Source organism: Cyanistes caeruleus, chromosome 5 (genome assembly GCF_971803275.1).
Source record: "Cyanistes caeruleus chromosome 5, bCyaCae1.hap1.1, whole genome shotgun sequence".
In the NCBI taxonomy this organism is placed as follows: Eukaryota; Metazoa; Chordata; class Aves; order Passeriformes; family Paridae; genus Cyanistes; species Cyanistes caeruleus.
Genome location: NC_141705.1, coordinates 73,845,036 through 73,869,699, shown reverse-complemented (window position 1 = coordinate 73,869,699; position 24,664 = coordinate 73,845,036). Strand labels below are relative to the sequence as shown.

Here is a 24,664-nt window from a genome sequence, read left to right as displayed (position 1 = left end):
AGTGCAGTCACAGAAACAATGTTGCTAAGACATGCTGCAGGATGGAGATGGTCAGGGCCATTAGAAGTCCCTAAAAGCCCTCAGCTAAACAGTCTTCTGTTCTGGAGAACTTTATTTTCAAACGTGTTTTTGCTGCATCCATGACGAACTAATCCCTGCACTTCCCCTCAGGGAATTTCATTCTTATATCTCCCAGCTCCCTTCCAACCCTAAATTCTTATATCCAGTTCTAGGACTTTACATTGCCTTGGAAAATTGTTTCTTCACTAGTAAACTCAGGGTGGAGGTTAACTCATTTACCCTTACAGCAAGGAGCACAGAAGAACTAAAGCATCTTGAACAGAAATGGATTCTTGGAGTTATTCAGTCACGTCAGATGCACATGTCACAAAATTGCCTTCATAAAACTACTGACCCCTGTCATAGAAACCTTTTATTATTTGCCTTTTACTTCCTGCATTTCCAGTTAAAGATTCCAGCTTCTTGTATAAATTCCTTTATTTTCAGCTCTTACTTCCTGGGATGTTTTATCAAGATATTAAGGGCATTCTATTTTTATTCATGAGCCATTTATAATTACCATGAATGATAGAATCCATCTAACATCCATCAAATCCATCTCTTTCCAATTTAGAGAGAGGGATGATGTTGTGGGGGACAACACAGGCTTTACAGAAGTCCAGATAAATGACATCCGTAGCCCTTTGTCCATTGATGGACTCACCCCAACATGCAAGACCACTGGGTTGGTCAGGCAGGACTTGCCCTTAGTGACGCTGTGCTGGCTGTCCCAAACCACCTCACTTCCACCTACTATGTATCTTATTATTTTATTTAGTTCTTTCCTTTTCTCAGTGAGTAACCCTGTTTCCATTTACATACAGCAAACAATCTTCCTTGCTGTGTCAACCATGCCAAGTTACTAATGCTTTTCTCTCCTTCAATTTTTTGATAAGAACTTCCACTTTTCCAAGGTATCAAGACTCTCCACACATTCAATCTACTACATGATATATTTTGATGGGATGAGATGGATAAATCAACCACCAGCCCTAATCTTGGTGGTTAGACACCTCTATTTAGATCTATGAGCACATTGCTTACCAAGCAGCAATATGACATCTCAAAAGAACACTACAGATGACACTCCAAAAGGGAGACTTCATGAGGGAAGCGGTGGAGCAGACATTATGGACTATATTCCTAATTTCAGTCTACTCTTCTGTGAAGGCAGGAGACTCTACTGTTGTCAGTGCAACCAGCAGGCATCTCCTCTGAAGACCATTCTTCATGTCACTAGCGAAGAAAGGAAGCCACAGACCCTGAAAGTCACTAAAGCAGGGCAAGACACATAGTTATTTCCTCCTAATCATAGCTCTTAATCCAACAGCTCTTATTGCATTAGCAAGCATACCTCTCAACTTTAGCTAGACTGATCTCATAAAACTGTCATTTTATAGAAGTTCCATTGGTAAATACTTATATATTATTAGTTCACATGGAATTAAAAACAAAAAACAAGCAAACAAACACAAATATATTTTTCCTTGCTCAGAGAATTAGAACATGCTATATATTTGTATTCAGAACAGAGAAATTTAATTTTAATAGCTCCAAGCAGAAGTAGGTCATGATTAGTATTTTGTTTTGTCATAAACCTGATTTTTTCCAATGGAATTCCTTATGAAATAAAATCTCCCCTTCTTCTCAGAAGAAATTTTTCAGAATTATCACAATAGAATATTTCTTATTTTTTCTGATTATAAATCCACATTAAACAAGCTTTGATGCATGTCAGGTCTCCAGGAGTACAAGTGCATTACTGATAATAAATATTGTCCTGCTGCTACAACATGAATAATTCATCATAACTAAGATCTCTTCATCTCTATTTTCTACTATGCCTCTTTCAAAATGCAGTCTTGGAAACAATTTATAGAAAGTGTATATTTCTTATACACTTTATCTTACTCTCTGCAACGTCACTATCTAAAAACTAAATATGACATGCCCATTAAATTTAATTATAAGGTATCCATTTCAATAAATATGCTCCGAACCTGTAGGTTTATCAATATGTTGTCATTACCAGCTGAATCAGTAAGCTCTTGCTATACAAAACCATTGTGTTTTCTACATTTTTTTTACTGGAGGTGTCCATGACAAGAACAAAATCATATATAATGCAGTAAGTAAAGTAATAAACATTCATTTATTCACCATCTAACACGTTCTACCTAAAAGAAAAACGGCTATTAAGTTACATTAAAGGCAGTCTTTTTAACAGTCTAGCAATGGCAAATATAGTGACTTTTCACCAGTGCCATACGTTTAAATACTAAACACATTTTCTGGAAAGTCAATTCTTTTATTTGCTTAGTGAGCTGTTTATCATAGATTCAATTTGTTCACTCTCCAAATCAAGGAATTTTTTCTTACTGAATGTGTGATTTGTATTATTACTCTTACCTTTAAAGATCCAAGTCTTTTTTCTCATAAAATACAATCTGTGTTTGATCAGAAGACTATTACTAAAACACAATTTTGTTTTATGGAAACACTTGCAATCATATATAAGGTCAAAGCTATTTAATTGTAAAAAATTTGGTCAGTTTTTTTTTTTTTTAATATAGCAGATAATCAATTTTTCTCTGCTGAATTCAGAATATCTGGGCTCTTCGTGAAAAGAAGACATTGATGATTATTTAAAATAAACCTTCAACCTAATATTGAGTCAATTTCTATGGGGTAGCCTATTGCTTGTCGAACTTGCATATCCTTGTTTCAGATTTTATGACTCATTGAATAAAAACCATAGTCAATAATTGTCCTGGTTTAGGGCAAATCTGGGAGGAAACCTTTGAATGGAGTTCCCCTAGAAAACAAATTTAAGCGGCCCTTCCCCCAGTTGATTTGAGAAAAGTTTCCCTTGGGGAAAAGTGTAAAAAATCTGTTTATTTAACAAGCAAAGTATTCACAGGAAAAAAACAAAACAAAACAAAACAAAACAAACCCCAAAGAAATAAAAATTAAACAATAAAACCTCTTGCTGATGGCAAATTCAGAAAGTCCTTGTCATGAGGTCATACTTGGCTCATTCAGTCCCTCCAGCACAGGAAAATGCCACGTCCTGGGCCGTGGTGGGCCACAGGTGTGAGCTCACAGAGTTTTTTGGGTTTTCAGTCCAGAGCAGGTTTGAACAGATCCAAGAAAAAAGGAAAAAAAACACAGTCCAGGGAACTCCTCTGCCTCAGCTAGCTAAAAACTAACTAAAAGCAAAGGAGAGCTCTGTCCTGCTCTCTGTCCGTGCTGTAGACATCACAGTTCAGGAGCAGGATGTGGGGCAGTGAGGGCTCTTTCTGAACACAAATTGAGGCTTCTTCTTCCCCCCTTCATTCTCAGAGCCAGTCTGAAAGGTGCAAAACTTAATATGCAACATAAACAAGGTGACTGGGGATACAAGCATCATAAAGTCACCCCAGGACAATGATAATTGCTCCGTTTTCCTTTTAAGGAAAGGCTCAATAGCCATTTACATTTTAGGCTTTAAGTATTTAAGCTCATGCTAAAATACGAGATAAGCATAAAAACCTTGCTCTAGACTCCAATGCAGAATGATGGTTCACATGTTTTTACTAATGAGAAAATAATGTGAGTTGCTTCACATACTGACACATTTGGAAACTGATGCTTCTTAACAAGTGTATATAATAGAAATAAATAAGATAAACAAGTAATTGCTGGTAGAAACAGTAGGTTAGTGAATTATTTGCATAGTTTAGGAGTGTTACCATATGTTCAAAATTGCCTTTGGTCTTTAGCAGAATGTACTGATTTCAAAGATGTCCCAAGGAAGTGAATAAGAGGGAAAGAATTTCAGAGTGTGACATTTGAATGTCAAAGCAGTTTATTCAGTGTAGCTCGTGAACAAAACAACCCCAAAACCAAACAAACAAAAAACCCCAACCAACCAACCAAAAACAAAATGAAACAAACAAACAAAAAAAAAAACTAAAACAAAACAAAACAGACCTGGATGGAGAAGGAGAAAAGAAATTTCTGTATGAAAAGTGCCAGAAAAAAACAAATGGAGATATTTTAAGATGACACTGACTACTGATCAAAGCACAATTGGATGTATGGAAAGAAAAAATTACATTTAAATGAAAAACAAAATGAAATCTAGGAATAGCAATGAAAAGGATGAAAAAAAGGAAAATATGAGAACAAAAAATGTATTTGTTAGTCTAATGACTAGGGAAAATCAAAAAAGAAAAAGTCTTCAGAATCTTTCTTTCTAGAGTCACTAGCCATGAATTTTAAAGATGCAAGGTGGTGAACAGTGAGGTTTTTTTTTTCCTTGTTTGTTTCATCGGACAGGTGTTTAATTCTTTTTTTAATTCTGAGTATCAGCCCAAAGTATCTGCACCATGTGAGGAACTAGGAACAGAGAAACAAAGAGCTCATCAATGGAAACAATGACAGCACTGCTGAAATTACTAAATACGATAAAATTATTAAAAAAACCCTAGTAACTGTGCTTAAAGCTACCCTAGCAAGTGTACTTACAGGTATCTATAGCTAAGCAGAAATATTTATTGTATATGATAGTATTTTATTTCAGGAACTCACCTTGCACCAAATGTCAGAAAATCAGGTTTTCACTAGCAAAGGATAATTTTTTGCCCTTTCTGATGCTTTTTAAAGTATTACTTAGTAAAAATTTCTGTAGTAATTTTTATACAGCACTTCAAAGTTAGCTTACACTCACTGTCCACAAGTTTTATTGCAATAAAAAAGAACAGGGTATAAGTCTACAATATGCTCATGTATACTTTTCCCAGGGATATCCCTATTGTTACATATGAAATCTGAATATGATAGTTTATTTGTGTAGCTGGAGAGATTCCCTATAATTATCATCTCTTTGCTTTCAACAACTATGTTATCATGAATTATAGGATGGGGCTATGGCTTGCAGCTGTGCATTTGATAAAACAGAAATCTGTACTTTCACCAATACAAGCAACAGATTTACTGCCCACACAGCAATGATATTTATCATGATTTGTTTATCTGAGCCAATCAAAGTCTCATCTGTGCCATCAGAAAAGCAAAACAACAACAATCAATTATCAAACCCCATTAAAAGTCAAAATGAGGATTAATCTCATGTTACAGTAGCCTCTCTGGCTTTCATTGTTAATCATGTTTTATAAACAGCCATCAAATTTATGGTCCAGTATGGATGTGGAAACCTCCTCACAAAATATTCAGTGTACTCATTAATTCATTTCCTTCTGCTCTGAATATAGGGACATGTTCATATTCCACGTTTAAATTATTTCAATATAGAAATCTGGAAAATCCAGGGATAAAATACTAATCTGAGTTAAAGAACCAATAAACTGTTTATTCCTCCTCAACTTAGAAGTGCATGTGGCATAGTTGTGTTTCTGTAGATAAGAATGACTATTTTCAACTGAAGATTCTCAAAGGGATCATAACACTACTCATCTTTTGTCTTTTCACCTCATGAGGCTATTTGAATCTTTAATATACCCACCTGTGAGCTCAAATGCCCTCTTCCCGATCTTTCTCTGCATGAATTATCAAGAAGGCATTCTACAGAATGGTAATGTTAGCAAATTGTTAGTTCCAGGTTGGAAGAACTATTACACATAGAAACAACTGTGTCACTATACCAGACAAAACAGAGATAGTGAAGGGAAGAAATGTCTCAAAAAACTATTTTTCTTGCTCTTTTCAACTTATTAGGAGTAAACCAAGGGCCGAATTTTCACTCCTTTTAATATGCTTTTTACTCCCTTTACTATAGAATTATAATTTAATGAAAATTTAAAGTTTTCTTCTTCTTCCTCTGACATTTTTTCCATTCTGTATATATATTTCCCTGAGATCCTCAAGTTCCAATTCAGCACACCTCCTCTGGCTATGGCTTTTCCAGAGACAGCCTTCAAAAACCTGCATAAAAAAAATGGAATCTGGATGAGAGACACTGATGAAATTAATACTGGACTTTTACTTCAAAGCCAAAAAAAAATTATTTTATTTAGGTGTACATCTTGATGCAGCCATTCCTGTCCAGCTGGATGCCATTTAGAACCCCAACCAGATTGCCTCAGGGCATTCTGACAATGGGTATTTAAAAACCCATTATGATAGACCTTTAGTACAACTGATTTTACGGAATTAAACTGAGAAGGAAAAAGGCTCACTTCCAAATTAAAACAGCAGGAAAAAGAGCTAACTTTAAAATTGTTCCAAAGAAGCTTATACAAGGCCATTTGACTATTCTTTTTTATTTTTAATATTGTTTTACAACTGTGGACAGTTGGTGTGGGGGAGCAAAGTGAAGCAAAGGGAAGAAGAAATAAACAAAAGTAGTAATGTGATCCTGTTAAATTAACATGTTTGTAAGATAGAAATAACATTGAAATTCAAAGAAAATATGCTCAAAGTTGGCTATTTAATTTTTAATAAACCTGCATTAAAATTTCAAATTTATAAGGATTAAGTCACAAAAATTTCAAATTTATCATCCATTACTAAGTATTTATTTAAATGAAAGAGGAATATTCAATTATTCTCTTCATGAAAGCATTGCAGAAGGCATAGTAATATACTACTTTATAAGCATCCTTATACTCAAGGTATTTTAGATGGTTATTGTATAAAAGGCAAGTCAGTAACAAACAGAAAGGTGTGCTGGAGTCACAAAATCAAATTTTATTCATGCATGATGTAAATTTCTAATACTAGAAATTTGATCACATTTTTTCCTATAATATTTTTGGATAATGTGGAAAAAAGTGCATTCCACAGGCTCATTTGTAGAACTCAGACAACACAAACAAAATTATAAATGTAAATTAAGCAAAGAAGATCTAATCATACAGATTTATAACGCTGGCATAGCTATATTTTGTTATCAGGAATTTCCCTTCTACCACATTCAAGTCAAAGTAAGAGATCTCTTCTGAGTATCTTCTTCAGCCTATGCTTCTTGATTTTATATTTCATATTATTTAATAACATTTATCAGAGAGGTTTCTACACAGTAACAAGTAGTCTATAACCTCTGTTTTTTTATAAGCAAAGGAATTCACAGGAAGAAGCTTGTCTGGATCAGACTTCATTACCAAAGGCTGCATATGCAGAAATAGCAGTGTGAGATGTAATATTTGCCATGACACATCAGGGGAAAATAATGATGTTCAGCTTATGCTCTAGAACTTTGAACAGACTCTGCTAAGTACTAAGGGTAGCTATTAGGCCAATAAATTGAAAATCAAAAACAAAACTACACAAAAAAACAGACAAACAAAGAAAAAAAAGAGAAAGAAAAATATGGAAGTATAAAATATGAACAAATCACTGAGCTTTTACAGTGTAATCAAACAAAACCATACCATTTTATTTAGTCTTGATATTTAGTATTTCACATTAAATTCTCCACACTTACTTGAAAATTATATATTTATTCTAAAGTATATGTAAAACTTTAGAATATCCACCATTATTTGTCAGAAAATATTAAACAAATTTTGATGATGGCTAAAAATAGTCAATATTATGAAACTGAATGGGCACTCTTTGAAAATTTTGTTAGCTATGTCATTGAAATATATTTCAATTAAACATAACAGGTTGAATCTCATTCACGATATGAGATTTCTTTGCTTTTCATTATGACTCTGTGAAAGCAAGTGTGTCTAGACCTACTAATTTCAGAAACTGCATAACTGGTTTTTAATTTCATTCAACTCATTAAGTATAGGAAAAACAGTAATTCATTTTTTTATTATCAAAAACTACAGTATGGAAACTCTTAGTTAAGCTTAAACTGGTGCACGTCATGTCACAGACACAAACTTCAGTTCTGTTAGTTATAGCTTAAAAGAGGATGTGGAACATACGAAATATCAAGTATCCATTTTACTTTTTCAAACACATTTTTGAATATTCTCTTTCATTATTTTCAAAGTGCAACTTAGCCCTTTATCTCAAAGCCCCCTTCTTCCAGAACCTGACTTGCAAAAAAATAGCAATACAACATGCAAACAAACCAAAAAATTTTAAATTACAGGTCAAATATAACCTTCGAATATATGCCCTCTTTTTTTTTCCACTAGATCTATCTTTCCCTTCTTTAAAAATCATCTCTACATCTCCTGACAAAAGTATTTCCTAACTTTTTATGCCCCCTATTTTTACTATAATCTCAAACCTAGACAATTCCTCATCTATGCAGTTCTCTAACATGTTTGGGATTATAGACAAAGAAATTCAATGAAATTGAGCATTACATGAAATATTCTTTTGTAATGACATGTAGGGTTTTTTTATACTGTGTCTAACAGCATTCTAATAAATGCCTAATTTTAATGTCTTTTATACTGGCCCGTTAAAATAAATAGAACAAACTAATCAGTATTTGTCTAAATATCAAAATTTTTTAAAAATCCAATATATCCCATCTAAACCTATGCTTTATGAAATTAAGTTTTCATACTTGCTGATTGTTTCCATATATTCATTTAAGAGTTTATCTTTTATTATTTGAGCACACTGCTCTGGGTGTTCAAAGGCTACGTATAGCTTTCAGAGACGGAGACAAGAAGCAGTGAAGCGTAGAGAGAAAGCAGGAGAGATTCTCACATGACTAACTCTGCTCTGCTTTTCATTTCATGTGAAACATCCCATGATAACCAAGAGCTGCAGAACATGCACATCCATATTTCACTTTTGACAACATCAGTATTTTGATCAGGCAACAGAATATTTAAATACATTCAAGAAGCTGGGTCCCTGGTGACCTGTGGTGAGGTGTCAGCATGCCTGCTGTTTACTGGCATAAGAGACTCAGCTGAGTAAATACAATCTGGTGTTTTCTGCAAAGGAAAAAAGAGGAAAAAGGAGGACATACAAGTATATTTGGCACTTGGATATATATTAGGTCTAAACCAGGGAGCTTTTTCTCATATGTTTATAGATTATAAAATCAGATATCGGTATTAATGATGGTAGAGATAAATGAGTAAGGAATAGCTTACTTGATTCAAATGGTGAGATTGTAAGCCTTTGGATGTCTCATTACAAACAAGCGGAAGACTTGAAATTCCTCTGTTTTGACTGAGTTCCCCCATACACCATTTTTAGACACAAAATAAATAGACAGTGAAATGTCTGCAACAAATGCAGAATGAGACCCTTACTTCCAGCTGTTTCAGGGGTCACAACTCATTTTGAAGCCACTTGTTTTCTCTTTAGAGTGTTATCATACATCTGGTTGAGACCAAAGGACTTACTTCATCACAGAGAGCATTCAGAAAAGAAGGCAACTGCCCCAAGGAGCCCATCCTCTAATTTATCAAATGATACAGCAAGTGGGAAGGAAATAATAAGTAATAGCAACAATATAAATGAAGATGAGAAATAATAATAAGCACAGGTAAAAGTTAGACTCAATAACAATATTATGAATTATATCTAAGGCAGTAATTTACTATGTACTAGAATATGCCACAACTACAAATAGAAAAATAATGTCAAGCACTGTTTTTCATTTGTGTAACATCATTGTACATCTCTTTCTCTTCTTATGGACCACAACTTGAGCACTGAAGCAGCAAGCTCATCTTCTACCAAAATGACTTTACACAGTCAAGTAAAAAATCTAATTTTCAGGGATAGTAAAGTAATAATGCAAGTCTTCCTGCATTTTTACAATAAGATATGACAAAGTCCACTGTCTTTGCTGGAAATTATCCTCATCATCTTTTGCCAGACTCCTGAGAAGGAGGCATTACATAGTTAGAGGTATATTCTATCTCATTTGAAGGAATCCCTCAACCATTTCTCATCTCTGGTGATGAGTCTTTCTTGCTATCTACATGCTCAGATCCTTGCCAATACAAATGGAATTACTTGGTTTTGGACAATTTTGCTTTTTCTGTATCGCTCACCTCTATTATTGTCTCATTATTTTACAGTGTAGCTGAATGACAAACAGCAGAAGAGTTAAATCAACTCGGAAAAAGTAATCTTGACCATTAAGGAGTTCATCAAGTGGAAGTGTACCAGTTTTTGTGGATGGATTGGATGACATAAAAACACTACAGCTGGCCTTGCACAGGTACAGATATCTACAGTTTTGTCACTACCTTATTTAGACTGGCAGTGGTAAACGAGTGCTGCAGTCCTTCACAATTTCTGTTCATCAGGAGATTCCTTCTGTGCTTGGAAAGTCAGTGACTGGTTAATTAGACTGAAACCTGAAAAGCACTTTGTCTGGCATTACCAAGTAAGAGACTGATCCTGATAGACTTTCATAGTTTCTTCAGAAATGGTAGCAGGGGATGATGATTATCTGCTTCCACAAAGCAATGCCTTGCTGGGTGCAGGCCAGGCCCAAGTCTCTGATGACTTTCAGTTGTGATTCTTTAGCTGGAAAGCATCTTCAGGGAGTGTGGTTAATTATTAAAATTATTATAATTAAATAATTAATCAAATAAAATTTAACAATATTAATAAATAAAATAATTAAAAATTAATAGGAAAACATCTAAGAAAAATTAGTAAGGAAATATCTAAGCAGACCAGATCCATCAACTAAGGCAGAAAAACTCATAATCTAAGAATTTGAAATAAGTTTATAGGAAATTTCTAGTACGTGATGAAATGGAGTACTTACATTAATTGTCATGTTAATACCATATTTCAGGTGTAGGCCATGACTGAATTTGGAATGATGATGATGATAGATAATTCTTCATTATTTATTCATGAAACAAGTCCCCTAATTCTAGCATATTCTCAGAGGCTTCATTAATGAATTTATTTCTCAGTTTTATTCATGATAAAAAATACACTGACTTCAATACAGAAATATGAACATCTAACACCTGTTAGAAAAATAGTTTAAATAGTTCAAATAGTTCATAAACAACACACATATAGATCAAAAAGAAGTGAGGTGAAGAGTAGTTAAAGCATTATGTGGTCAATAGCAGAGTAAAGTTGTTCTATAACTAAACCAGGTACAAAACCACCCTACTGTGGTCTGAATTAGTACCTTTAGTGAGTTAAAATGCAAATGTATCTTTTCTAGTGTATTTTTTTTGTGTTACTTACATGTTCTTCTCAACATGGAGTATGCATACATAAAGCTTTCTGGAAAAATAGGCAAACTAAAGTCTACTATTGCATTTACAATTAAGTATTTTCAGAAGCATTACATTTTTCTGCCTGTAAATGAGTCCAGTTCACCTGGCACAGAGAAAATTTTCCTCACAGATAATAGGAGAAAGGTTTCTTTTACTAAATAGTGACTAAACAACATCTCCTTGCTTACACAGTCTTTTTCAGGATGGTGACAGTTCTTCCAGAATTGCTTTTATTCTGATTTTCATATAAGAAGTTTAGGAGTCAGAAATTAAAAATAAACTTATTGTAGCAAAGATAATCCTTCTTATCCAGTCTATGATAAAGAAGTTGTAAAATTCTCTGCTACACAAGTTTCTCCTGATTCCTGAAGGCTTTGCCTTTTCCCTAATGTTCATCTGTTTAATTTAATAAAGCATTAGAATCACAATATTCTTATTATTAATCATTCAGACTCTGAAATACCCCTTTTTCCTCTATCTCCTATACATCTCCACCCTCTTCTACATTCCACTGTTTTGCTTCAGATGGTTTTTTTCTTCTGGATTCCTTCATATTTCTGACTACCTACTCTTACCTTCAATACAGCTCTAGTCAGTCGCTGAACCACATTGATACACTGGAATGAACACAGGCTATCAGCTTGAAGCCTCTTCCACCCTGAGCTGATTACAATCAGGTTTCTTCCACATGGCCTATACTCTAATGTTTTTCAAGTTTAATTTCAGCTGTTACAGCATTGCTTAGCAAAAAACCTCAAAGTATTCCTGAAAGGGAATAAGAAACAGATCTGCAGAAGCTGTGGAAGGTAGAACAATACTTTTGCAGCTCAGGATTTATTCATCTTTGGTTTGTAATGTCCTTGCAGGAAATGTGAGAAAATAACCCATCTTAGCCTGAATTAATAACTTCTTTTTTTGGTTTGGTTTAGTTTTGGGTTTGTTTGGGTTTTTTGTATTTTTTGTTTGAAGTTTTTTTGTTCGGTTTGGGGGCCTTTTTTGGATTTTTTTTTTTTTAAGGAAGTTTCTATTTTCCTATCTTACCTGACAAAATGAGAAAGGGTAGCTGGAGGATAGAAGTAAACATATTGTTCAACATAGGAAAAAAATAATGAAGTACTGTTCTGGCAAAAGAACTGTTGTTTTGTTGACAGCAAGTATTACCCTATTTGAAAACACTGACTAGCAAGGTAACAAAAATAAAATTATTCGGGCTACCTTCTATTTAGATCGTGTCCCACTTTTTTCTAACTGCTTCACAGGAAATCCCAGACTTTCCTGCATGGGAAGGAATGTCTGTCTTCTTTTACTTATACTTGGTTTACTGACCTTCTGACAGTGCAGTTCACCACTGTATCCTGCAGCATAGCAACTCATGTCATGCACATTCAGGCATCACACTGCAGTGTTTTTTAGGCTTGTTTCTGCACTGTGTGGAATAAGTAAGGAGTAAGAGTAAATAAGTAATTATGAAAAAATATTACAGGTAAATTTGAAGCATTACAGGAATTAGCACATTGATGTGTTCTTTAACAGGTTGCAGAAAAAAAGAAACACTGGACATTTGGGTGGGAGATGGGAGAACAACACACAAAGCAGGGAAGAAATACTTGGTACTCTGAAAGGACTGAGGAAAATTTTAGCAAAGGAGATGGATGTGGAAGGCTGCAAGGATTCCTTGAAAAAAGTGGTGATGGAAAGATTGTATGCAAAGGATTTGAAGAGGGAGAAATCCAGAGGGAGTGATCATTGGTGTGTATAGACAACCTGGCAAAAGAAAGTAAAAAGTCTGCACTTTCCATAGGTCATTTATGTTTACCAAAAGGCTGTGACTCTCAATCACTTTCTATGTGAATATGCCAGTGACTTAATTGGTTTATTTTTTCAAAATTGATATATAATTATGCATGGAATTTAGGACTCTACATTCCTGAGAAGTGTTTTTTTTTATTCTAAAGTGTAATTAGATCCATTCAATATGCAGGTATAAATCCATTTTCCTTTTTAATATTTGTACATTCATTTGTAGAATCAATGGATGCAGCAGGCTTTTATCCAAAGGCAAAGTAACATTATTAAAAAGACTAAGCTGCCGTAGCCTAGAAGGACTGTTTGAAACCACAGAAAACTAAATAAGCTTCACTGTTTTTTCTCTGGGGTCAAACCTGCAGGCATGAAAACTGTATTAAATTGCATCTTTAGCATTTAATTTCTCTACTATCTTTCAATGCATTTAAAGTCATACTATCTTTTTGTGAAACAACAATCAAATATAAATATATATATATGAGAAATGAGTATATTTAAATGCTAGACTATTTAAAACTTTTAAAAATATTGGCCAGGAAAGCAGTTTTGAAAAACAAACAAACAAACAAGGTTTCTGTGATAAAACAGAATCTGTACAAACCAAACATGGTTCACATCTCATGAAGAGATTTATATGCCTTAAAGTGCAAAAATATGAACAAAGCAATAAAGTCCAGTCCTGAAAATGTCCATTCTTTTGTAACTTGATCCAACAGTAAAAGAAATACCTTTCTTTTTGCCTTTTAGATTAGTCCTTGTCACCTGCACTCTATCTAGCATCAAAAAAAAAGAAAATTACTGGAGTGCAGCAGGCAGAAAAGCAACTGCTTTTTGTGTTTTCACTGCAGTGTATTGTACAAAATTTCTGGGGTCTCTTTCACTGCTAAAGGAATTGACTTAAGAGATTGTGACAACACTGCAGCCTTTTTTTTCTCCTATCAAGCACATCAGAGTTATCTAACAAAAGATTTGAGATTATAGCTGTCTGAAGAAGAAAATGAAAGCCTTATAAGCAAGCAGATGCTACGACATTATATATTCCAAGTGTACGCTGTGCTGTGCATGGCCAGCTGTAACAAGAAAACTGCTTATTTTAACGTTACACACTGCTTTTTGGTGCAGTGTCATTGCATAACAACATTTGCCTTTCCTCCTCTCTGCACTATTTGCTACAGCCACCTCATATACCTACTTACTGACATTCTCTGCTCTCTGTAAGTAGCTTTTGCTGAGGGAATATGCATAGTTGTCTGTTTGTTTACATGCACTAAACACTTCATAAGCACAGTTGCCTCTGAGCACAATTCCATTTTCTCAAACAACCTTAGTACTTGAGCTACTAGTTGCTGTAGAGATCATTTTCACTGCTTATTGGAAAAAACAAACAAACAAAACAAACAAAATAAAAACAAAAAAAAAAACAGAAAACAACACAACAATTTTATATGAAACCATAATATTTTGAACAAGTGCTACAATGAGGAAAACTCTATGTATGAAAACACGTGGGAGGGAGAGAATTTAGCCATTGTTTTCAACAGTTGTAAGGAAATGATTCTGCTATCTTTTTCTGCTATAATGATATACACCAAAGCATATTTTTCATAGTCCAGCACAGCCTTGCAACAACCAGTATTTATAAATTCTAATTTCATCCATGCCTGAATAAGTGCAACAGAAATTTTCTGCCATATTATGACGTTAAATAGGAGTTAAATAGCCTTATTTAAATAAGATGAAGAATGCCACATATTCATTTTGTCTCAAAATTTCATGTAATCTTATTCATGATCATACTTTTCAAAAAAAGATTATCATGTGTAGATATTGTAACCTAAGAAATAAATACTTCAAAAAGCTTCACTATTAAAAAATGGGATTATTAGCCCTGCACATTTAAAAAAAGACCCTTTTTCATTATATTTGCACCAAGCATCTGGCTGGATTATGATAATAATGTTTGAAAATTATATGATGCACAATTTAATCTTTGGAATTACCTCTGTCACATGAAAACCTGTTATTAAGGGATGTTAGAGCAGCCCTGGCCCTGGACTTCTTCCTTTGCCCAGCCTCTGGAGCACAGTGCAGGGCAGACCCAGGCTGTGGCACATGGCTGCCACTGATTTCCCACTTGCATGTTCAACCCCTATCAAAGCTGACCATGGATCCACCAGTTCAGATCCCCTCAGAGCCACTCCCCTCCGGCGGATGGGACACAGTTCTTGCAATGCTCACACATGGGATAGGCAGTGAGACAATGCAGAGACCTCATTAGGAAAGGATTAATGATAGATGGGACAGCCTGATCAGTGGTGATCAGGCATGGGGCTTAGTCCATAAGAACAGTGACTGGCCCTATTCATATGGGAAAAGCCCTCTCATCCCACTTTTCTCCTTTGTTTCTCCCCATTCCCTTGCCTTGCCTTTTACCTCATAAGTTTGCCTAGTTCTGCTGAGCTGCTCTCCTCCCTGTTTTGAACCCTCAGGTTTCCATCCTTGTTGGCTGCAATACCCTGCATGCAGTTTCCTGATAGCCCATCTATTAGTGTGACTGACAAGGCTTCTTTCTTGATTTTGTCACTATGTAAGTCCATCCAGTTTGTGTCACTTTGTCTATGGCTTAACTGTTTTTCCTTATTATGCCATTTGACAAGATACTCAATAAAATAATCTTACTAAAATAAACATTTCCACGTATCGCACATAGCAAAGGAATTAAAGATCTGTCATGCACTTGTACTGACACTGTCCACTGGTGTCCAAACATGACAATGGAAAATGTCATTCACTGTAAAGAATCAAATTCACTGTACAGAATCATTCATTCAGCTGTAAAGAATCAAAAATTTGATCCTGGAAAGGGACACAGAGAGAAATATATGTGAAGAAATCCTATGAAAGAGAAAGGAAAGGAACAGGGAACTGATGAGTGAGAATTGAAGTAGGCTATAGGGGAAGAAAGTTGACATTGAGACTAAGAAGCAGGGGAAGTGATGAAGTCAGTATGAAATAAGCTGTAACCTTCTAATTACAGTGAGAATCCCTCCAGACTCCCAAGTGAAACCTGTTACTCCAATGTCCTCCATCACCAGGGAAGATATATGAATTCATCCACAATCTATAGTTTATGACTGCCCAAGTATTGATACACTTAGAGGATGTAAGCTGCCAGCTCGACATCTGCCTTGATAGTTCAAACATCTGATGCTTGGTTTAGGGATTTAAAGACTCCAGTAGTGTTGATGAGATGGTTGTGAGATAGGAGGGAATACTTTTATGTTCTTTGTTTGAATGTATGTCCGAAATGCATATATTACACCTGTTAGGCGTAAGTGTTCCTTCTCACCTATAGAATTTTCCCCATTAGTTGTGGGGAAACCTGACTGCTGGTACTTATTGGGTGCAGATAAAAGGGAGGGTGGGGGCATCTGCTGAGAGTCTCACTTCTTCACTTTCAGCACACACTCAGAGCTGGTTTTACTCGGGGTTCTTTTTCTTGTTCTCCTCTTTGTCATCCTCCTCATCCTCCTCGTCCTCCTCATTGAGAGGAATGATGGTTTTGTCTTTACAAATAAGCTGTGGGTCTGCTGGTAAATAAAACCAGCACTGAGAGATAAAAGAAACAATGGGAAGGATTCCACTGATTGATGAATGGAAAGAATATATTTGTCTTTACAAACAAACTGTAGGTTTGCTGATAAATGGAACTGGATATTGAAAGATGAAAGAGACCATGAGGAAACACCATAAATTCCATAAGAATTTCATTCAATTTCATCAAAATGAAGAGGGAGGGTTATACATTAGAGGGGAATCTTAAGTATTAGGCACTCCAGGAAGTCTGAACCTCTCAAGTAAGGTACCTCAGCCAATGGGGAAAGAGAGAGGGATATGCGGCTGGAAAATTAGGATAAAAAGGAGGCTGCATCTACCAAAAATTTGAGAGACCCCAGGGAAATGTCCCATGGCCTCTCCCTTTATTTGAATACAGTAAAAGGACTCCTCTGTCTCCTTTTTGGACATAAACCTCTGGTGTTTGTGGATTACTTTTCCTGACATCCTCCTCCTTGTCCTCCTCCTCCTCCTCCTCCTCATCATGGGGTTGTCACTAGGTCCCTGGTTCTGTTTTGTTGTTGGTGCTGCAGTTATTATTGTTTGTGTGCCTCGTTATTCATACTAGTAAAGAACTGTTATTCCTATCCCCAGATCTCTGCCTGAGAGCTCCTTGGTTTCAAAATTATAATAATTCAGAGGGAGGGGGGCTTTACGTTTTTTACTCCAAGGGGGGCCCCTGACTTTCCTAGAAGACACCTGTCTTCCAAACCTAGACAACATAGTTACTTGATATTAATATAGCCAATACACATAAATATAAGTAAGTTTTCTTTCCCAATCGTACATATAAGGTTACTCAAAAAACTGCAGAAAATTAATTCTAAAGTGACAGAAAAACTGGGATAATGTCCCCAACTGTAACAATGGTGGAGCAAAAACACACGGATCCTCTTTGTGCACGCAAAGGAAATTCCTTTATTGTAGAAAACACTCCCCTTTAATACTTTTAGTTTCCACTGGACATAACCAAAACTTAAAAGATGAAGGGCACCCATTGCCTACTCAGCTGCAGTGCTGCTGTGCATGTGTCTCATCACCCAGTCAGCTTCCCACTCATGTGCTGTCCACATGTTTCTCTCAATAACTGCCTTTCACTCCCCAACCAACATTCCAGCCTGCAGCTGCCTTCCCCACAGGGCTCCAGGGTGAACATAAGACTTAACAACTTTAAAAAATATAACCCCCATATCCCACACCCAACTAAAATTTAATCTCATTGCCCGTTATTAAACTACTTGCTGCTGTCAACTGATATTCCATTCTTCACTTCAGAGGATCACTCTTACTCCTACTATCTCATTCCACTTTGCATATTCATATATATCTTTATGGCATCTACTTACTTTTTGTTGAATATGCTGGAAAGGGAAGAAGGCGCTTCAGAAGTAAAAAAGAGGCAGCTCTATCTGTACTGCAGGCCTGGATTAGAAGTTAGCCATGCCTTTCTTGGCAACTCTGAGAAAAAGTTTTATTACAAAATTTGTAATAACTTTTTAAAGGGTAGTTTTCAATATTTGTTTTGGAGGTTTTTCCACTACAGATTGAAAGTCAGATTCATATCTACTTAGAAAAAATAGAGAATTCAGCAGAGTCCATATCCTGAATTTGCTCTGAATTACACTGTGCAAAGCACACTGAAGAATAAGAGGTTACAGACACCCCAAACCGGTCACCCAAATCTATTGTATATACTTAGGCTTAATTTCTCTGCATGGCCATTATCCATCTGTAAAATGAAGACAATAAAATCTCTTAATCTTATGAAAATTTTGAGAATATAAAGTCAAGTCTGACATTATATTAATGAGTTCCATTTAGAAAATAGCACCAAAAAAATCAATAATTTCTGCCTAAAGAGTGCTGTCTGAATAGTTTGAAGCCAACAAGACATGAACACACACTGAACAAGGACAAGAGAATGAAATACTGAATAATTCTGATTAAGGAAGTACCATTCTGTGTGATGTAATTAAAGACCATTGTAATGCATATGTGCAAGCAAACTAAACGAAGGCTGCACGGGGAATTTTAATTTTAATGTTTTATAATTTGAATGCTTGACTTTGTGACCTTAATTTTTTTTTAAGAGAATTTTATGGATATAATAATTAATTAGTTGAGTAGGAAGAGAGATATTAAAGACTTTTGCAAGATTTTAATTTGTGACCTGAAAGGCAAAGGACAAGAAAAAAGAGAGTCTTGAAACTGGCTGGCATGTCATAGGCACTGATGAGGCAGTACTATTTCTGTGAGAAGACATGCAAAGGGACAAGTGTAGCGCAAAGAGCTTTTCAGTCTTCTGATTTTTAAGTGTATATGACAATGACATATGAACTATATACTATTTTTTCTTCCCAACCCCATCACATTTGTTCAGACTCCTGATGCTCCATTTGAAAGTAAAGGAAGTGTATTCACACCACACAGCTTCCTACAAATAACATTTTTCAACAAGGATTTTCCTGAGCAGAAATAATTGTATTTCATCACCAGTTTTCGTTACCTTTCTTAATAATGGGGCATAGCTTTTGCTTGTCTTACCATGCTTGTCAACAGTTGATAACTTGATCTTACAGACGAGCTTTCAAGAATTCATGACTAGTATCAGAACTTCTAATATATTGTAGAATTTCTTTTGTATCACAAAAATGTGATCTCATGGCAAAAAAAGGAAGGTAGATAGGGGATCAGCTCACTTTTAAGTGGCTGTTATTTTCCCAGTAACACAGAAAGTGAAAACATCTTATTTTTAAATTTTTTTATACTTTTCAAGATAACAAATTATTACTTTGTGGGACAAAAATATGAAAGCCATAGTTATTCTACTTTGTGGCACTTAAAATTCAGATGGAGCTTTAAAAAGAAGCAGATATTTAACAAAGGTGTCTCACAGCTACTTCTCAGATGTGTCTGTTATTTACAATACTTTCTATATTTCTAGCACCTTCAAATGCCAATAGCGTATCGTTTCTTCCATCTGTTTCGGAACAGCACTTCATATATTAACTAAGGATCAAGCCTAATGCTGGTTCCTGGCAGATCACTGCTAGTTCCAGACAAACTGAGTGGATCATGTAGCTTTGAAAACAAAAGGCTGTGGCACATCTGTTCTCAAAGCATAGTCAGCACATGACTGACTGTATGAAGAGTTGTGTCAAAACTAACACAGTGGTGCTGCACATTACATGAAAAGAAGCCTGTAGTGCCTTTTGAGGTACAAGATGGACTCAAAACCTCTCTAATCCCTGCCCTGCATGCTCCACTCACCTGCTGTTCCAATAACCAGTATGTTTCATCCTTTAAGAATTCTCCACACTAAAATACAGGCAGACTCTTGCACAGTGAATCCACTCTCAGCAGCAAAATGGAAGGATTGGGACAAACATTACAGAAAGAAAGCTACCTACCTGTTTGATCTGGCAGGAGAACCCAAATTTGGATTGGGGTGAACTCAGTCTAGCCAAGAACAAATCCAACTCCAAGAAGCACCTGAAATAAAATGTTCACACCTGAATTAACTTCATTTCACAACATGTGTCCCTTAACAGTTCTGTACCCCAAGATTAGTATTTACATTAACAGACACTGATAGGTAGGAGAATTCCCTAAAGGATCTGACAGTTTACACTGAAGAGAATATTATCTTTGAGCATCCACATCTCTCCTGGTGCTAGAGGCTGGAAAAGAGGACTCGGGAATATCCCAAATATTACAGAAATATACAGGCAGCATAAAGACCCGTATGTAACTATACATATGTATACTAACGTATACACCTACCTGTGTCAATGTAGGCATAAATTTATGTCTTGTGGCTTTGGACAAAATTAATATCCAAAAGACATCTTGAATCTCCTCCAAATAGTTAAATATTACTAAGATGATTAATTTTTCTTTTCCAGGAAAAGAGCAGATACAGCTTTCAAACTTCAACAGCCATGAGCAGTTTAGAAAGTTCCTGTAAAATATAACAATTATCACAGTGAAATCCTTAACAGTCAAGTAAAACCACTATATCCTCAGAAAAACAAAACCCTTATTTTGACTCCTGCTAAACAAATTCTATGCTGATCCACATGAGATACTCTCATGGTTTTAAAGTATTAACTAAAAAAATTACTAGAAAACTTACTTATTTCTTGCTGTGAGATATGGATTAGAAGAGCAAAACAGGCTTAAAACTTAAAAGGAACAAAGAAAGTTTATTAACAAAAACTATAAGAATAAGAAACCAGAATAAAACCCCCAAAACCCCTTTTTTTTCCCCACTATCCAATCTTTCCCTTGTTCACATGACAACATAGAGACAAAAAATTTGGTGGTTAAAACAGTCTCAATTTTGCTATAGTCTTTTCATCAGTCTTTGTAGAGGAAAATAAGTCTTCTGCTAATCTACGGAGTTTTTTCACAAGAAAACCATTTTCTTCATGGCTTTCTATTTCTCTGATGCTAGCTGACCAGAAATTTTGCCATCAGTTGTCTCTTCCCATTTCACATCACTTTGAGGTGTATTATGGGTCAATGAATCAAGATAGGGTGTCATTTTTAAGGAGGAGTTATTCAAAGGCAAAAGTTCTCTTCATCTGCTTTTGTGAGCCTCTCTGGAAACAAAAGTTTTCTCTTTGCCTCTTAAAGGCCACAAATCTTCAACTATTGCTTCTCTTTTTCTGTTCCAGCATCTCATAGGATCACAACTACTTCATCATTTGCTTAAATCTACACTTTGAAATATTCTATTTCCCCCAAAATACTCTGTCATGAATTAAAGAAGTTTTTTCAGAATACTACTGTCCATCTCCATAGCTTTAACAGAAAAATATTTCAGCTTATTAAAGCATCTCCTTATTTCTCTTCCCCCTCTGAAGATTAATTCCTTTCTTCAGTGTCTTTGATAGTTTATGGTGTCTCTTTGTTGATCACTCGCACTCTCTTCCCCTCTCTCTGGCAAAAGGATTAATCTGCAAGTCTCATCTGGGTAGTGAAAGGGTTAAAATCTTGCCCAGGCCTTGTGGATGGTCTTGTGATCTCTGCTGGAGCAGCGGCTGGAGCTGTCTGCGATGGAAGGTTTTCCATGGCTACTCTGGCAGAGTGTGGCCACTGTCTCAGCACTCTGCAGGTCAATGGCTTTCTCTCCCCTTACTCAGCAGTCTCTGGTGAAACTCAGCAGTGGCAGAAACTGCAGCTGAGCCAGGGTCCGGCCTGGCCCAGCCTGGGCCCGCTTCCCCCCCCCGCCCCCATACACACACTCCACAGCCTTGTCCAGACTTGGCGGGGGGGGCGGGAGTGAGGAAGAGGCTGAGCTGGCGCCCCATTACCTCTTCAGAAGCCAGAAACCAAAGAGAGGAAGAAATTCCCGGGCTACATCTTCAGGCAGTGTTCACAGGCTGATCTCACTTTTCAATGATCAAAACCACTGTCAGTTCTCAGAAATGGTTAGTTACTGGCCAGGAGAAAACTCCCATCAGCCTCCAGCAGTTTCAACTTCCCTAGCTCTCAAATCCAGTCTTAAAGGTGCAGAACTTAATATATAACATAAACCAGGCGTTTGGAGATACCAGTATCATAAAATCACCCCAGGACATATATATAGATGACAAGATAATATACAAATTGCTAAGGATAGCTGAACTGCAATTAGATTCAATATGATTCAGTAGATCATTACTGAGTGATTTTGACTTTACACTGCATAGAAGAAAATAACAGAAGGCTTAAAATTATGTTAATTAATCTCTTAACCTAATCTGATTCTGTTCATGAGTAGTGTGAACAAGGTGGAAAAGCCAGAGCATTTAGAAAGATAATCCTGGTTTTGTTAATAATTCCCTGAATAGCCGTAAGCCCTTCACTTAAATCTTTTTACAACTCAGCCTCCCCACCACTTAAAAGATACCAGAATACTTACTCACCTGCTTTTTACACCTGCAATATGGCTTTGAAAACACAATGTTTCAGCATAAGAACTACATATTTCCTTTCAAATTTCTGTACTGTTTCCTGTTCAGGACTAACTTGCTTTTTTCCATAATGAAAAAATTATGTGACAACAGAAGTTGTACTCTAGGACACCTGGTTTTATTTAAGAGAAATCAAGAAGCAGTTCATGCCAAAGACATATAATACAGTTTGTAAGTTAAATATTAATGCAATTAAAACTATCACAAAGGTGAGTGGAATACAGTTTTCAGAGGTTTTTAAAGCCAAAAGCAATATACTGCAGGCAGATTTAAATCTTGGGGTGACTATCAGAATCTCAATGTGAAATGCTACCCAGCCTTCAAGCACAAACTTTGCATCCACACATTTATTTATTCCAGTCTGCTCTTTAAGAGAAAGATTTTTTATAATGATATGATGCATAAATTTTGCAATGACTGATGATTTATTAAAATTCTAAATTGGAACACAGTCATGTAGTTTGAAAATCAACAAAAAGGATGTAGTGCTAAAACCTGAAAAAGGAAAAAGCTCTTGCCATTTGTGTGAGGATTTCAAAATTTGTTTTAATATTTAAAGTCCTGAAATAAGAAATTAATAGCATATTTGTGACATTTCTAATTGATACCAGGCTTCAAAGCTCTGTAAACATTACAGAAAATGAAAAACCTGTATAAAAGAGATCTAGTCACATTGGAAACCTGGGCAGATAGAGAAATGATAATTTCCTGTAAGATGGTGCATGTACAGGATATTCCCCAATTCTAGGAAATTTTTTTTAGAAATAGTGATCTATTAAATGTCAGATGTGATTTGAATAAGATTGGATCCAAATACCACTAGTTGCTTCAATTTCTTTTTCTCTCGTTTATCACTGACATATTCACAAAGGTTTATTTTAGTGGAAACCAATAGGTAAAGCTATCCTTAAAAAAAAACAAACAAACAACAACATAAAATATAAAACAAACCAAACCAATAGTCTCCACAAAATGTCTTTCATTATGGTTCCACCATTGAAACTTGGTTATAGAAGATGACTAGATCAGGATAGCAAAATCACATTATGCCTTTCATCCCTATGATCATCATCTTCTCCATGAATGATAAATATCTAACTCTTACTGCTTGCACAATCCACTCAATTATACTTATGTTAAAATTCATCAACAAACATGATTAAACAATTATATTATTAGAAATCACTTTTGTATTTATTGGCCACAATTAATTATAGCAACAAAAATACATACTACATTTTCAAAAGTATAATTCCTCATTTACCCTCTTCTAATAAATAAAGATGCTATATATTTTTAAAATTGTATATATTATTCAACTTTTTTTTTTTTTTTTTTGTAGACTATTTGGATATATATTTCTGTTACTAAAAATAATAAAAGTTTACAGGGTCACTAAGTAAATTAATAAATTTATGATGTCTAAATAAATAATGTCTGAAAACAACAATGGGATCCTCAAGCAACCTCCATTTGTCCCCCGAAGTAATCCTGGCTAGCTCTGTCGAGGGCAGGGGTCAGGAAGGCTCTTCACGACCAAGATAAAAGACCAAAGGGCTGCTTCTCCCTGTGGGGTAACTGGGATATTTATCCTGGCTGGCTTCCAGGAGAGAGAAGAGCCCGGAGATACATTTCCCGGACCCTTTCAAACCTCGGGAGAGGGGTGGGGAGACAGATAACATCAACCAATGGAATAACATTTCAGCAACAGGGAGGGGAGGGGGGAAAAACATGTCAGAGCTACAGAGAGGGTTTACACAGAAACTAAGTAATCCCCCAGAAATATGCACTACCACAGGATCCAAATTAGAAATGCAAATGATCAAAACTGACTAGGTGAAGGCTATATATTTTCTAAGGTCTTATATGCTCGATAAAATCAGATTGTGTATATGGGGCTGACAAGCCCAAATGGAGTTGCTCAGAGTCTTGTTCTAAATGTGTCTTTTCTATCCTGTGGAAATCTTCAGCTTAAATAATGGTATGTAACACTGGTAACAGCATAATACAGTGCGTCATGTTGGTCTTTCTACTCAATTGTGTGCTTTCATTCTGGTTCCCATTTTTAAGATCTTTTAAAGATCATTTAATTTT

The 24,664-nt window shown here is 35.6% G+C and overlaps 1 long non-coding RNA gene across 1 annotated transcript; it reads right to left on the bottom strand.

The window, feature by feature from the left end:
- Positions 1 to 10,891: 10,891 nt before the first annotated feature.
- On the bottom strand, positions 10,892 to 22,108 carry LOC111928927 (uncharacterized). Its single transcript, XR_015287216.1, has 4 exons — positions 21,929 to 22,108; positions 20,394 to 20,571; positions 20,021 to 20,102; positions 10,892 to 12,615 (listed from the first exon to the last, which is right to left on the bottom strand). It is a non-coding gene; the product is annotated as an uncharacterized LOC111928927 (long non-coding RNA).
- Positions 22,109 to 24,664: the final 2,556 nt, after the last annotated feature.